The following is an 11672-nucleotide window of genomic DNA, read 5'->3' on the forward strand; positions in this document are numbered from 1 at the left end:
AGAATGATTATTGATTATTGATCCTCTATACCCACTTCCCAGGATACTGTCAGGCACACCACAGGCCCTTGGGCATTTTTGTGGCATCATCAGCCTTATTCCTGGATCACCATGTCAAGCTTTCCCAATAGCAGTTGGTGGCAAACTCCAACTCCTAGTGTCAGAAGGCATCACAAGGAGGCCTGGGCCTCCCAGCTCAGGCAAGCCCAGCATGGACACAGAAACCCCTGACACTGAGCCAAGATCTTTTCCCCCTGTCTTGACTTGAAATTCGGATATATTGATGTTGAGCCCTCCTGGCCCGCAGTGGGGCCCCCCTTAGCCTTACACAGGTAATGCCTATATCATGGCCTAGGCTTTTCCAAAAAGCCAGACTCTGGGAAGGACCTGGAGTGGAGGGAAAAACCAGGCAGAGGTAACCCCATGAGGGGCTCTGGCTGCTGTATGTGACTCCCTGTTGGAAACTTGCCCCTAACAGGGCATGAAAGCCAGGCAGGCAGGGGCTCCTGCTCTGCCAGAGGCTGGAAATCAGGACTGCAGCTTCCCATCTTACTCTGGGGATGCAGGTCAACTGTTTTCCCTCAGATGAGAGATGCTGAGGTTCCAATTTTATAAGATGAGAAGAAGGGCTGAGGTGATGCCCATTCTGCCACTTTGCTGAGTCCAGAGCTGTGATGAAGAGGGAGAAGTCATAGGACAAAGAAGGGGGCTCAGGCACCCAGGAGTTTTCCTTGGCAGAAGTCAACTTGCCCCACCCCTGAGAAAACTCTGACCTCAGCTGCCAGGGAGGAAAGCAGGGGCTTGGGAGGAGGGGACAGGGAGAGGGAACAGTCTGGTGCTCTGTGCTCTGGGAGAGAAGTCTGATGGCGGCAGTGACTCAGGAAGGGTTAAGAATATTCCTAAAATAGCCAAGCCACAGCCTAAGCCAGTTCATGAATGCCTCTTCCGGAGAGCAGATCTGTAGCAGGAAAATTCAGCCTGATCTTCGCCCCACTGCCGGCTGCCTGGCCCTGGCTACTAATTAAGTCTCCCACTCTGTCCCCTTCACCCACTCCTGTCCTAGTGGTGATGGGGTAGGAGTAGTCAGAGGGGCCAAATCTCCCCAATCAACAGGGAACTCCAGCTGGGACCAGGAGTACTGGGCCCCAGTGCCCACCCCCCCATCCACACTCCTGGTCTGAGTCAGGTAGGAGGACTTGGGGGGACAGACAGGCAAAGTGCAGGCCTTGTGCATGGGATGGAGGGTGCCAGAAGAGAGCAGCCAAATTCTCCCACCCACACACATGAATCGCCAGCCATGATCAGGTAGGACCTCCAAGATCATCCTCAAATCCTACCTTCTCCTAGCTCTGTGTTCCCTTTTACTTAGAGCATCTTGGAGTGAGATGGGCAGGGAGGGGTCGAGGGAGTCCCTTCATGAACAAACCATATCTTTGTTTCAGGGGCAGGACTGGGTACATAATTTGCAGGACCCGGTGCCAACTGAAAATGTGGAGCCTGTTGTTCAAAAATTGTTAAGAATTTGAAGGCAGTGACAACATAGCACTAAACCAAGTTCAGGTCCCCTCTGATAGTGGGGCTTTTGCCACTGCACAGGTGGCACCTCTATGAAACCAGCGTTGTGCAGGGGTTTGGTTTAATGAACATTTACTTAGCGCCCACTGCTCAGCTCTTCTGGCTCTGTAATATGGTATCGCTCTGTGTCTGCACCCAAATGTCATTTTGAATTGTAATCCCCACGTGTTGGGGGAGGGGCCTCTTGAGAGGGCATTACATCATGGGAGTGGTTCCCACATGCTGTTCTTGTGATACTGAGTGTGCTCCCACGAGATCTGATGGTTTTACAAGGGGATTTTCCCCTCTTCATTCTGCACTTCTCGCTCCTGCTGCCATGTGAAGGATGTGTTTGCTTCCCCTTCCACCATGATTGTAAGTTTCCTGAGGCCTCCCCAGCCATGTGGAACTGTGAATTAAACTTCTTTCCTTTATAAATCACCCAGTCTTGGGTATTTCTTCATAGCAGTGTGAAAATGAACTAATAAACTCTGTGACCTCAGAGACTCCCTCTCAGTGACCCTGTTCTCAAATGTATGAAGATGGGTGCTCAAAGATCTCTCTTTAAACATGGAACGGGGCCTGTCTGAAGACATAAGTGATTAACTTCTAATCTATAACTAAGGTCTGAGTCCTGAAGACCTTCCTCTGGAGGCTCAGTAAATGTAGTTAATCTAGATGGGTCCAGGTGCTGCAGGTGATTACCTTTATCTTGTCTCCTGCAAAATCATGGAGGTTTGGGAAGTTCCTTTAGACCCCCTCTCTTATGGAGGTTTGTTTTCTTCTTTTTTCTTTCCTGCCAGGACAAACTGAATTCTGTGACGGTTTGTGTAGCATTTTTGAGTTTATTGCCAAAAATTGAGGCTCAAGTTTGTAGACTACACTTTTTAATAAAATAAAACTTTCTAGACAAATAAATTGCAGGTGAAACTGTTCCTTTGATATCATTTTCCAAATCTACACAGAGTTGATAGCAAATTTTTCTCTTTATCTTCCCTTAAATTGTATATAATCATATAAATGCTCTTGAATTCTTAGTGCAACCAAGTGGATTGTCATTACAGAGAAGGTCCTTAGCATAGAGCACAAGTCTTCCCACTGTCAACTGGGCTGTGTTCACAAAGCACCCAGAGCTCGCCTTCAACTTCCACTCCTCAGTTCCTTTGCCTACCTTCTCCACTGCTAAAATAGGGAAGGTATTTGTCTTTCTAATATTTAATAAATGACATTTATTATCATTCTGCCTACTGAATTTCACTTGTCTGTCTGGTAATATCCTACTCCCGTAAGAATCAATGAGTTCTTGGTGTACATATTGGTCTAAATTTGCCTCCTCTTTGAACCTTTTTCCAGTTTTCCAGGCAAGGCTGATTTATCTATTTATTCTATGTTTCCATAACAATCTTTCCAAACATATACCGTAAAAAGAGAGCTGATTCATCATGTCCTGTCTGTTTCCCTCTGGAGACTTTGGAGCCAATGTGAGGGTACAGGTATGCTCCTGTGTAAGCTCTTTGGTCGCCTTTGTCAGTTTAGGACAGTTCTCAGTACATAATTGTTCTCAGGTGCCATTAAACTAGACCTGAATAATTGAAGGATTGAAAGTGTTCAGAAATCACCAGGATGCTTCAATAATTCATCCTAATTAGGGATATGGGGATAGTTTGCATGAGAAAGAAGTTTTTCTTTTTAAGGAAAAGTTAAAATTCAGCAGGCAGAATGAAAATAAGTGTTAATAATTTTTTATTTTAAAATATTCATGTTTTACTATTTTGATATAATTTTTAAAGAAAAAGGCAGAAACCACTGCTTATTAGAAGGCAGATTTTATGGATTTTATACCCCTAGACTTGTTGCATATCAAACCTATGTAAAAACATCTATAAATCAAATCATTAATTGCACCTAGTATAATAATTCTATATATGGAGGTAATGTTTGATTCTTCAGGAGCTTTAATAACTTGAAGGCCATTCGACTGCTTTAAAATTATTTCTCATTGTATTTGTTTATATTGTATCATTAAGCAAAAGTACAGAGTAAGCAATTAGTGTGATTCATTCCTCTTCTATAATACAGTAAAGCACTGCCTCCGTAGACCAATTCTCTGGGATCCCTGGAAAACATCTGGCATCCAGCAAGTCTTGACCCCTCTTTAGAAAGCCATGGAGAAACTGGAGGCAATTCCGTTAATTATTTGCCCTCTAGAGGCAATTCTGTTAATTACCCTCCCTTCCCTATCCATGACACAATTTCTCCAGTTACATGCAGAATGCTGTTATGTGTCTCCTGGCCAGACCCCTTATTTCATAAATGTGGAAATTGAGGCCATGAAGGATGAGGTGATTGTTCACAATCCACATGGCTAGTTAGTTCCCAGAGCCTGGCCTGGACTTCTCTCTTGTTCTAGGGCCTTGAATTCTCTCCCTCTTCTTTAGTACATATGGCCAGAGGTAACATAATCTGCCTACCATATTTGCATTTGGAGTGCATCTGTTTTGCTTTCATTTAATCTTGTTGAGATGGTTTGCTTGTTGACCTACTCAGTTATCTTTTCACCTTTGTGAGTTGAGAGCTTTGTGTATTAAGTCTGTAAAACTTTCCATCTTGGAAAGTGACATAATCTGTAGCAGACCCATGCTGTTTTTAGATGCATCTTAATTGTGGTAGTGATAGTGACTGAGAAACTTTACATGTTTTTCTGTGCTCTTTCAGAATATGCCTTCTAAATTCAACTAGAGGTGGAGTCAAAAACAACAGAATACTATATTTTTGTTTCTCTGATTTAGGTAAAATACCTCTTTTCTGACAAGACTAGGACTCTTACATAGACTACCATGAACTAAAGGAAGCACAACATTGCCAGAGTAACCTGTGGTACATGTATTAATCACTTACTGAACATTTTACTTGCATTCTTTCAAGAAAATGAGTTTATTTTTAGATACTTAGTCAAATTATCTTGACTTTCTGATGTTTTGAAATAATATTTATAATAGATTTAGGTATTTCATTAATATTGAATGTATTTAAAACTAAATGCATCCCAAAGGAAACTGAACCGTTAAAACATGGTTTATTTCTGCAAAAATTAACCTAGTGAGAAATCCCAGGGAATCTGCATATTTGCGTTTTCTATCTAACAGTTATGAATTTCTTAGTGTATGTTTTGATCAGGCTGTCTTTTGATCACAGTTTTGTGACCACTCTGTTATTCCTCTCTCTGGCAGTCATTTCCCAGAATTGACAAGGAATTCATCCTGAGATGATTTCTGCTAAGTAAATCCTAGCACTTCTTGACACTTTAGAAAAGGCTTTGGAATAATTTTATATTAGCATTTCTCACCTGCATATTTTTACATGTAAATATAAGCTGCAAATGCATTACTTTGAAAGACAGCCAGGATAAAATTTAAAGAAACATGGTTTTAGAAGTCCAATGGTAGTATAAGATTTCACAAAAAAACAGACTGCTCTTCATTCAGTACTTCCTATTTACTCCCCAGACACAGCCAACGTCAACATTTTTTACTTAAAAAATGTATTTTTATATTTCAAAATAACATGTTTATGTGAACTGTCTCTCACCCATCCTGTCCCACTCTGGCTTTACCCCCTTCCGAATATTTAAAATTTTCGGAGTATACTTAGCATATACCATTCCAATCATGAATCTTGGGGTAGGCTTATTTTTTTTTAATTTATGCATTTAATAAACCCCTAGTGGTGCATGTCTGTTTTTCTTGTTAATTCTTGGAAATGTCTTTCTATTCTTTCTATAATAATTTTCTTCCCCTCTAGCTTCCCTTTTTCTTCTGGATCTCTTGTTAGGTATTGAACCTCTTGAGTTGATTTTCTAATTTTTGTCATCTCCCTCTCTCATTTTCTGTATTTTGTGTTTAATTTTCTGGTATCTAATTCACCTTGATTTTCTATCTTTCTGGTGACATTTTCATATGCTCTCACATTTACAGTTGTCGAACACCTTCTCCTGACCTTGCCCTTGTGTTCTGTTTACTCTGCCCACCTCTTCGATTCTCCCCATTGCTACCTGGTGTTTTGGTTTCTTTTTCTTTTCCTTTCCTTTTTTTTTTTTTTTTTTTTTTTTGAGACGGAGTCTCGCTCTGTAGCCAGGCTGGAGTGCAGTGGCACGATCTCAGCTCACTGCAACCTCCGCCTCCCGGGTTCAGTAGCTGGGACTACAGGCACATGCCACCACACCCAGCTAAATTTTGTATTTTTAGTAGAGACTAAACATATATTTCACCACGTTGGCCAGGATGGTCTCGATCTCTTGACCTCATGATCCGCCCATCTCGGCCACCCAAACTGCTAGGAATACAGGCGTTAGCCACTGCGCCCAGCCTTGGTTTCTTAATTTTGTTTTATAAGCTTTCTTCAAAGGCCTGGTCATCATTTGCTGTGTGTTTATATATTTTTATTTTTTCAGTGAGCAAAATACATGTAACATAAAATGTATCACATTAACTATTTTAAGTGTACAATTCAGTTGCTTTAACTATATTCATAATGTTTTGTAATGATTCCCACCTTTCTTCTCTAGAACTTTTTCATGTGAAGCTCTGTACCTGTGAAACAGTAATTCCTAACTCCTGTCATCTTCCAGTCCCTATTAACCACCATTCTACTTTCTGCCTCTATGACTTTGCCTATCTTAGGTACCTCATATAAGTGGAATCATATAGTATTTGTCTTTTTGTGTTTGGCTTATTTCCATTAGCATAATGTATTCAAGGTTTCATTGTTCATCCACATTGTGAAATGTGTCAGAATCTCCTTCCTTTAAAAAGGAATAATATTCCAATAATATTCCATTGCGTGCATGTATCACATTTGTTTAGCCATTCATCCACCAGTGGGCATGATGTTGCTTCCACCTTCTGGCTACTGTGAGTAATGCTGCTGTGAACATTGCTATGCAAGTATCTTTTTGGGTCCCTGCATTTAATTCTTGGGGCTATATACCTCAAAGTGGAATTACTGGGTCATATAGTAATTCTATGTTCAACTTTTTGAGGAATCACTGTGCTGCTCTGTTGAGCAGTCCACCACTTTACACTACTATTAGTAATAGTAGTGTAAAGGGTTTCATTTTCTCCATATTTCAACACTTTTTATTTTCCATCTTTTGTTTGCATTATAATTGCCATTTTAATGGGTATGAAGTTGTACCTCATTGTGATCTTGCTTTCCACTTCCCGTATGACTTGTGATATTTTCTGCACATATTTTAAGGTTTATATACTAACAAAGCCGATTACTAGGGGGGTGTGTGTGTAGAAGAACTGTGTGGCTGCTGAGTGGCTTCCCTGTGGGATGATCAGCCAGAACCCACTATTGTATCAGGAAATCCCCAGATGTCACCATCTATGGGTCTTTTGTTTTTATGGGTACACAGTAGGCATATATATATTTATGGGGTTCATGAGATATTTTGATACAAACATATAATGCATAATAATCACATCAGGGTAAATGGGTTACCCATCATCTCAAACATTTATCATTTCTTTGTATTATGAACAATTCAGTTATACGCAGTTATCTTAAAATGTACAAAAAACTATTGCTGACTATAGTTACCCTGTTTGTGCTATCAAATAAAAGATCTTATTTTTGTACCTATTAACCATCCCCACTTCCCCCCACTGACTACACTTCCAAGCCTCAAGTAACAACCATTCTACTCTATCTTCATGAGTTTAATTGTTTTAATGTTTAGCTCCCCCAAATAAATGTGAACGTACAAAGTTTATCTTTCTGTGGCTGGCTTATTTCACTTAAAATAATATCCTACAGCACCATTCCATGTTGTCACTAATTACAGAATCTCATTCTTTGTTACAGCTGAATAGTACTCCATTGTATATAAGCATATTTTCTTTATCCATTCATCTGTTGATGGACACTTAGGTTGCTTCCACATCTTGGATATTGTGAATAGTAATGCAATAAACATAGGAGTGCAGTTATCTCTTCGATATATTGATTTTCTTTTTTGTGTATATATCTAGCAATGAGATTGCTGGATCATATGGTAGCTCTAATTTTAGTTTTTTGAAGAACCTCCAAATTGTTCTCCATAGTGGTTGCACTAATTTACATTCCCACCAACAGTATGCAAGGGTTCGCTTTTTTCCATATCCTCACCAGCATTTGTTATCACCTGTCTTTTGAAAAAAAAGCCATTTTAACTGGGGTGATATGATATCTCTTCATATTTCTGATTTGCATTTCTCTGATAATCAGTGATGTTGACCATCTTTTCCTAAGTCTGTCTTTTGTATTTCTTCTTTTGAGAAATATCTATTAAGATCTCTTGCCCATTTTCAAATCAGATTAGATTTTTCTCTATACAGTTGTTTGAGCTTTTTATATATTCTGGTTATTAATCCCTTGTCAAATGGATAGTTTGCAAATATGTTTCCCCATTTTTTGGATTTTCTCTTTGTTAATTGTCTCTTTTGCTTTGCAGAAGCTTTTTAACTTAATGCAATCCCAATTGTCCACTTTTGCTTTGGTTGCCTGTGCTTGTGGGGTATTGCTTAAGAAATCTTTCCCGAGTCTAATGTCCTGGAGAATTTCCCCAATGTCTTCTTGTAGTAGTTCAACCTACCAAGATTAAACCATGAAGAAATTCAAAACCTGAACCGACCAATAACAAATAATGAGATCAAAGCCTTAATAAAAACTACCAACAAAGAAAATCCTGGAAGCAATAGCTTCACTGCTGTATTTTACCAAATATTTACAGAATAACTAACACCAATCCTACTCAAACTATCCCAAAAAATAGAGGAGGGAGGAATATTTCAATGCCTGATACTTAAACCCAAGACACATTAAAAAAGAAAACTACAGACCAATATCCCTATGGAAAATTGATGCAAAAATCCTCAAGGAAATTTACAAACAAAACAAACCCACAACATATTGAAAATTATTCATAATGACTAAGTGGAATTTATGCCAGGAATGGAAGGATGGTTCAAAATACGCAAATCAATGTGATCATCATATCAACAGAATGAAGGACAAAATTTATATAATAATGTCAATTGATGCAGTAAAGCATTTGATAAAATTCAACATTTTATTGTAAAAACCCTTCAAAAAACAGGGTATAGAAGAAACATACCTCAACACGATAAAAGCCATATAAGACACTCCCACATGTATAGTATCTTACTGAATGGGAGAAAAACTAAAAGCCTCTCCTCTAAGCTCTGGAACAAGAGATGCTCATTTTCACCACTCTGCCTCCTGAGTTCAAGCAATTCCCCTGCCCGAGCCTCCCTAGTAGCTAGGACTATAGGTGCATGCCACCACACCCGGTTAATTCTTTTTTTTTTTTTTTTTTTTGTATTTTTAGTAGAGATGGGGTTTCACCGTGTTAGCCAGCATGGTCTCAATCTCCTGACCTTGTGATCTGCCCACCTCAGCCTCCCAAAGTGCTGGGATTACAGGTGTGAGCCACTGCGCCCAGGCCTTCCTGTCTTCTTCTAAGCTCTCCAAACTGTTCCAACCTCTGCCCATTACCCACTTCCAAAGCTGCTTCTACATTTTCAGGTATGTTTATAGCAATGCTCTACTTCCCAGTACCAATTTTCTGTATTAGTCTGTTCTTGCACTGCTATAAAGAACTACCTGAGACTGGGTAATTTATAAAGAAAAGTGGTTTAATTGGATCACGATTCTGCAGGCTGCACAAGAAACATGGCTGAGGAAGCCTCAGGAAATTTACAATCATGGCAGGAGGTGAAGAGGGAGGTGACATGCCTTACATGGCTGAAGCAGGAGGAAGAGAGAGCAAAAGGGGAGATGCTACATACTTTTAAACAATCAGATCTGGTGAGAACTCACTACACAAGAATGGCAAGGGAGAAATCCTCCCCCATGATCCAATTACCTCTGCCCAGACCCCTCCTCCTATACTGGGGATTACAATTAGACATGAGATTTGAGTGGGGACACAAATCCAAACCATAAGGTTAGTATTAAAAGTTAATTGCCTTCCTATATACTAGCAATGAAAAAAATTGGAATTTGAAATTTCAAATACAATGCTATTTACATGAGTACCCCCAAAATGAAATATGTAGGCATAAAGTAAACAAAATATGTACAGGATCTATATGAGGAAATCTTCAAAACTTTAATAAAAAAAATCAAAGGAAACCTAAATAAATTGATAGATATTTCATGTGCAAGGATAGCAAGACTCAGTACTGTTAAGATGTTAATACTCCCCTTCTTGATCTATAGATTCAACTCAACTCCAATTAAAATTCTAGCAGGTTATTTTGTAGATATAAACACATTTATTCTAAAGCTTATATGAAGACGCAAAAGACTCATAGTCAAAATGCTGAAGAATAACAACTCAAAGGACTGACACTACCCAACTTTAAGACTTACTCTCCAGCTAAATAATTGAGATAGCATGGCATTAGTGAAAGAACATGCAGATTGATCAATGGTTCAGAAGAGAGAGCCCAGAAATTGACCTATGCAAATATAGTTAGCTGAGCTTTGACAAAGAAGCAAAGGCAATTAAATCAAAGAATATAGTCTCTTCAACAAGTGGTGCTTAAAAATTGGACATCCATGTACAAAAAAAAAGAATCTAAGTTCAGACTTTACACCCTTCTCAAAAATTAAAACTCAAAATGGATCAAAGATCTAAATGTAGAATGCAGAATCACAAAGCTTCTAGATCAAGAATATCCCGGTGACCTTGAGTTTGGTGATGTATTTTTAGATACAGCTAAGTGTAGGTGCAGTGGCTCACACCTGTAATCCCAGTACAGGTGTAGCTCTAGGGAAGCTGAGAGAGGCAGATCGCTAGCACTCAGGAGTTTGAGACCAGCCTGGTCAACATGGTGAAAACTAATCTCTACCAAAAATACAAAAAATTAGCAGGTGTGGTGGTACGCATCTGTGGGGCCAGCTACTTGGGAGGCTAATGGGGGAGAATTGCTTGAGCCTGCGAGGCAGAGGTTGCAGTGAGCTGAGATTGTGCCACTGCACTCCAGACTGGGTGACAGAGTGAGACTCCATCTCTAAATAAATAAATAAATAAGATACAGTCAAAAGCACAATGCATGAAAGAAAAAACTTGGTACACTTTGATTATTCTGTTAGGAGGCCTATGTAATTTTTTTATTTTTGCAGTCAGTCTTCCTGTTTAGGTTTAGTATGTAAGTCCTGGTCTACTCTGTGGGCTGTGATTCCAATGACAATTTAATTTCAGAGCCTTCATGGTGCTATTTTGGTATGTTTGGCTTATCTGGTATCTCTGGGACTCTCCCACTGGTCCCTGCTGTTGCCCACCTGAGGGAACAGGGAGCTGCCCCAGGCTGGGCCACCTGCTGCAGTTAGGTGGGTGGGGAATGGTGGTTGTCTTGGTGTGCGGAGCTGGTTTTCTTGTTGTGGGGAAGATCTCCTTTGATCTGGGGGCATTGAGCCTGCCTGGGTTGCCTTCCATTGCTAGGTTGGGAGTTGGGAAACACTGGGCCTGGGTCACCTTCCTGTTGGATGGGGTCCAGGGAGACACCTGGCCACTATGCATTCCCTAGTCTAGAGTCCCTCAGCAGCCTTTTTCTTTCCACCTTTCAGAATTCTCCATTGATCATCTCGTCTCATTTCTAGAGTTTAGGTTACACTTCTTAGGAAGGAATAATGTGTTGTCTTCTCTAGACTGGAAATCCTCAGTGGTAGTTTTGGGTTGCAACTGTGCTAAAGGCAGAATTGGCATATTTGTGATGTCGAGTCTTTCTTTTCAAATGGGGGCATATCACTATTCAGTAGATAATATTTACAACACCTATTTCTTTGGGTTGAAGAATGTGGGTAAGGCAAGGAAAGTACTTAACGCAGTGCCTGGTGTGGAGAGCACTTACGAGTGTTGGTGGTGATGCTGTTCCTTTTGTCGCTTGGTAGCATATTAAAGCTTTTCTTCTTTTTTTTTAAAATAAAGTTCTGGTGTATTTCTTGTTAAGTTTATTCTTATTTTATCCTTTTTTGCTTTTATTACAAATAGGAGCTTCCTGTCATATCTTCTACCTGGTTCTTTGGCTGTTATGTGAAAATGTTTT

At 39.9% G+C, this 11672-nt stretch overlaps 1 pseudogene; it reads right to left on the reverse strand.

Moving 5' to 3' along the window:
• Nucleotides 1–11672, reverse strand: part of LOC129031323 (double homeobox protein A-like) — a 56516-nt pseudogene that overhangs the window by 15573 nt on the left and 29271 nt on the right.

The sequence above is a fragment of the Pongo pygmaeus genome, chromosome 11 (assembly GCF_028885625.2).
Source record: "Pongo pygmaeus isolate AG05252 chromosome 11, NHGRI_mPonPyg2-v2.0_pri, whole genome shotgun sequence".
Taxonomy (NCBI): Eukaryota; Metazoa; Chordata; class Mammalia; order Primates; family Hominidae; genus Pongo; species Pongo pygmaeus.